Genomic DNA, 5,000 nt, shown 5'->3' with positions numbered 1-5,000 from the left:
CTTATTCGAGGGCGGCGCTTATTTGCCTTTTTTATGCCAAATGCGGGGGTTATTAGAGGGCGGTGTCACGCGTCTGTTTCTCGCTACAATTAGATAGACCCGCAGAACTTGCATACGATCAGTACTGTTGATATCTTGCTAAGAAATCATTTGGAAATGATCTGTTGCCCAAAAGCAGTTGCCACAAGCCAACATTGAAAGTCTCTCTACTTCACTTACTGTCTATTTAACAATTATTCCACGTGAGACGTTGGATATGAGATGATGGATAGCTAACGAGGCGCGTAGCGCCGAGTTGGCTATAATCACCTCATATCTAACAAGCGGGAGTGGAATAAATGTTTTATTAAAAGCCCCACAAATTATGGATAAATCTTTTCTACTTTATCTTGTAAAAACAACGAAACTGATGCGTACAGTTAGTGATATTTGTAGAGTATGGTATAATTAACAACTATTGACCGAAAAGGAGGTGGCTAGCCACCGACACTGAGGTTGATAGCTGGTTTAGTATAATCTGGAAAATTAAAAAAAAAAAAAACGCAGGAAGGAAGCGATCCACAATGGCAATAAAGTTAAGCTCTTTAAAGGGGCTAGGTCACGCTATTTTAGGTAATTTTGTTAATTATGAGCTCTAAACGTCAAATTGGCAGAAGAAGAGTCTTTCACTTGCAAAATCACGGCCACATAACAACTGAGAATGATTTTCCAGCTGTGTAAATGACATTTTGATACAGACTGATAAAAATTTGAAAAAAGTTGGGCCGACGTTTTTCAAATTTACCCAAATTCAATCCATTTCAATCCTCTCCAGTTTTGTCCATCCACGTCCCTTCTTGGCTACCCTGTGTTTTGTTAGAGTTCTTCTATAGTTTTGGACAGTTATTTTGATATTTAAGTTAAATCTATGACCATTCGATCAGTGCTGAGAATGCCTAAAATTGCGTGACCTAGCCCCTTTAATTGAGAATTTTTTTTAAAAATTATCTTCTCAGGTTGTTTATCGGGATTCCCATACAAATCCTTATATTTTTGTTGGCTTGCCGTCACACTGAGCCTGGGGTGCCTGAGGATTTTCAAGCTTCGCTTTGGTTTTTCGCCATCGTCAGATGGTCGGGATATGAATAATTTTAACAAATCAAAAAGCTCAGATTTCCCCCAAGAGAAACAAAATTATAATGGGGGAAATCGGATGATTTGGGTGAACTTGGGTGTTTTGGGATGTCACTCTAGCCGCTGTGTTGCTGGTCCAAAACAGTTTCCACAAGATTATTAGGCTTTAATTTTGGCTAAAACTTCTGCTATCTTCTATAACAAAACTACATTGTTAGGGCTATTTGCATCCACAACACTCGAACTTCGGTTTGTATTGAATCGCAGATAAGTGTTAATCGGCTTTGAGAAACTGGGCCAGCCCAGATGAGAGGTGTCGTCCCTTCAAAACGAAATAATCATCCATCCAAGTAAGCGTTGTTCTTGTCGTCGCTTGTTTCTAACTTCAAAGAGTTTCTTTAAAATTAATTTTAAGGCAAGATTGTGGAATGTCATTGTGGTTACCGTTGCATGCCAAACCGAACGTTGACATGAGACAGTTTTTGAGATTCAAAAAGTGGAAGCTCGAATGACAAATTGTCTGACATTTCTCAGAAATGTTCCTTGAAATAATCGTGTTATACGGGCAAGACAAGATATCACGCCTTTTTTGCCATACAAGGAGTCACGCGTAAAGTCTCTACCAAACATCTATGCAAACCTAGAAAAGAAAGTGGCCTTATCACAACGAAAATATGAAACAGCATTTTGCATTCGCAAAAATGGAATCTAGGTTTTTTATTTTGCATGCTCTGAGGGAAGGGGGGGCACGTGGGGGGTCCTCCCTTACATGCTGTATAGGTATGGGCGGGCCCAAATTGTATGATTTTTCAGCCGTTTTGGTCTTAAATAGGGTATGGTTTGTTCATTCAAGTCTTGAATTGGGAATGTTTTTTAGAGGAAGCGACTTCTTCGTCATTTGGCGATACGAACGTTAACAAAGCCCTTCTCAAATTATTAAGCCAACCGTGTTGTTAACAGGTTATTTTGGTCAGATCTGAAATAGGGTGGGGAAAATCTCAGAGTTTGGTATGAAATATGGTAAGGGTTTAATTAAGGAGGCGAGCCGCACACAATTACCTAAAAAGTAAATAGTAGACGGAAGCTTATTGTTGTAAATCGAGACATGTGGCTTAAGGTCAACGGATTCCGAGAATCCCTGAAATCCTAAAAAAGCCTGATCGAGTGGGAGAATCCCATCATTTTAAGATCATCGTCAGAGCAGATCCCGATCCAACCTCAGCAGCGAAGTCTCAATAAAGGTAAGGGTAGTCTGTTCAGTCTACACGACTAAGCATCAATTAAGCTGACGAAAACGTCCGCATTTCATAATTATATAAATTTGTAACTCTTCCATGCCGAAATTCACGACGTGACTGAGAGATCGTCACAGGTCACTGTTGCCGAAATCCCAGAAGGCAAATTCATCAATATTGATAATTTAAGTTCAAATGAGATACAGCTCAGTTTCTGTATGACCCAGCTTTCGTATGTTTAAAACCAGCCCAGTTAGCTTGTAAAGTCGAAATTGGCTGTAACAAAGAGCAACCAACAAGGCTACGCCCCCCTGGAGGCCGAGTATCATGAGTCACGAAAGACGATTATTTGTAAAATTAACTGCCAATAAGAGCATAAATTCCCTCACAAAATTGATGCATAATTAGTAAAACTAACAATGCATGTACATTCTCAGAGCTTCCTTCTAAGGAAATTTTAAAGCAGTTTGTAACGTATTACCATATCTCCACATGAGATCTCCTATTTTGTCTCATAAGAATATTTTTACTTGAAAGAGATAAAATACCGTGCAGCACGAAAGGCACGCATTTCCACTGTAGATTTCTTTTGTGTTGCTTTAGCTTTTAGCAGCACCTGGAGGGAAATAAATAACTTATTAAAACAGGACATTTTGAGGCGGTTGAGTCATGTGTAAATGATTTAAGCCCGGAAATTAACTAGCATATTTTAGGAAAATGACTGCAAAGTAGTCGTGTTCCTCAATTTTGACCTTTGAACGCCATTTTATTACAATGGCTATATAATAAGTGTTTTCAGTTTAAGTTCGGCTTGGTTCCAATAACCCAATCTCAGTGAACTGACCTCATATTGAATAGTGTTAAATTCGTCAACAGCTCCTCCCCCTTGTGCATGGTTTCCTGGTAGAAGTCCGGAAGTTGAAATGAAATGTTCCCAATGATCGAGGAGTGTAAACTTTGCCCTGGTGCTTATATTCCCGGCGTGCCCAATATAATCGATGATAATTAATCGATTAATATCGGAAATCGATGAAAATAGATCACTATCGATTTCTCTTGTTTCATTTCACTTTCAGCGAAAAACGGTCTGGAAATGCCGGACCGCGATCAGTGCTGAAAGAAACGAAACTTAACACGCCAAAAATCACGAGTACAAGAGCCGGGTACAAACACCCGGTAAGCGAATGTTCTGGTGATCGAGGAATGAATTGAATTTTTCCGAGCTGTCCTTTGCACTCACCACGCGGAAGGTCTCGCCACGGCTACCAATTTTCTTCTCCAAGAAAAATGTTTCACCTGCTGTTACAGTAAACCCACACTTATGGTACCCTTTTACAACACAATCTATCAATATCGCATCCAGAGTCGACCTGGCACGCACGCTGTAAATGCGCAAAGTCTGAAAACTGAAAGTATACTCTTTCAAGACTTGCCGATTAAGATTTATGACAATCGATATAATCGATCGCAATTACGAGGATTTGAATTGTGAGTATCGATTTTCATCGATTAATTGAGGCAATGGATAATAATCGATTAATTATAATCGATTATATTGATTATATCGATTGTCTTCTGATGATCTATTTTCATCGATTGGGCACGCCGGGGCTTGAGATAGGACGCAGCTCTTTACAACCTCTTATTTCAGTGGATCCCTTTAGGACGCAGGTCTATATTGTTTTTAGAGTTAGGGTCCATTGTTTCTTTTGTATTGTTCTTTGTGTCCATTGTTTCCTGAACCAATCCCGAGAACCTTTGTAATAGCTGCGTACTGACCCCGGGGCTTGCTGGACTCGCAACATAAATTGTAACGCAAAAACCGGAAACTGCCCTATCTTGGACAATAAAATATATTAGACAAGAGGCTCTAAGTAGCCTATACTCATGCGCTGCCAGGTTATTTGTACTTTTGTTGACAGTTTAATAATAATAATAATAATAATAATAATAATAACTTTATTGTACACTACAAAAAAAAGGTATATAGGTGTTACAAGAATCTATTTGAGAGAAGTTGCTCTTTATCGTGTGAGTTCATTGACCTATACTTTTCATCTTTATTTGAAAGAGTCTGTTTTTTTTATGGGTCCATAGACCTGTACTTTTCAAAACAATTTGAAGGAAGTTCTTATTTTTTCTCTGGGTCCATTGGGCTGTAAATTTCTCTCTTCTTTCTTCCAGTTTGCTGCAATTTCTGAAGTAGATTTATGCTTTCTCATTATTTGTTTCCTTTCTATATTTGATAATTCACATAAACATCTAAGAAATGCAACCTCATAGTTTGTTTCAAAACAATTAAATTTACTTTGTATAATAGAACAAAAGAGATCAATAACAGAATCTACATTTGAAAATACTTTTGTTACATTTTTTGCTTCAGAATCATTGTATACAAAAACGTGGTAACTCATCTTTTGCTTTGCATACCACTGGAAAACACAACTAATGCAGTAGCTAGAAATTCACATCAAAAAGCCTGTGCTGCTTTCCTTAATATCCAAAATGACAGTTTTAAGCTGTTGTTTACTGGGAACCACATTACAAGATAAATTTCCCTGACATCTTGCTCTATGAATAACTTTACATGGCCAGCGGCCTACGTCTAATTTCTTTAGAAAATCAGAAATAAAAACATATTTTGCTGGAGTA

General features: G+C 38.2%; 2 protein-coding genes and 1 long non-coding RNA gene across 4 annotated transcripts in view; 2 read left to right on the top strand and 1 right to left on the bottom strand.

Annotated features, from left to right (window-relative positions):
- LOC138047001 (tetratricopeptide repeat protein 28-like) overlaps window positions 1-5,000 on the top strand; it is a 95,229-nt gene that overhangs the window by 28,672 nt on the left and 61,557 nt on the right. The gene's annotated exons all lie outside the window — the stretch shown is intronic.
- LOC138046999 (uncharacterized) lies at window positions 655-3,388 on the bottom strand. Its single transcript, XR_011131761.1, has 3 exons — window positions 3,193-3,388; window positions 2,830-2,964; window positions 655-1,753 (listed from the first exon to the last, which is right to left on the bottom strand). It is a non-coding gene; the product is annotated as an uncharacterized lncRNA (long non-coding RNA).
- LOC138046996 (adenosine receptor A3-like) overlaps window positions 2,037-5,000 on the top strand; it is a 12,604-nt gene continuing 9,640 nt past the window's right edge. The window contains exon 1 of the mRNA XM_068893656.1: window positions 2,037-2,354. The gene's annotated coding sequence lies outside the window, so the exon portion shown is untranslated. The remainder of the gene's footprint in view (window positions 2,355-5,000) is intronic.

The sequence above is a fragment of the Montipora capricornis genome, chromosome 4 (assembly GCF_036669925.1).
Source record: "Montipora capricornis isolate CH-2021 chromosome 4, ASM3666992v2, whole genome shotgun sequence".
NCBI classification, from domain to species: Eukaryota; Metazoa; Cnidaria; class Anthozoa; order Scleractinia; family Acroporidae; genus Montipora; species Montipora capricornis.
Note: the sequence above shows the minus strand (reverse complement) of the source record. Positions and strands in the feature narration are given on the sequence as shown.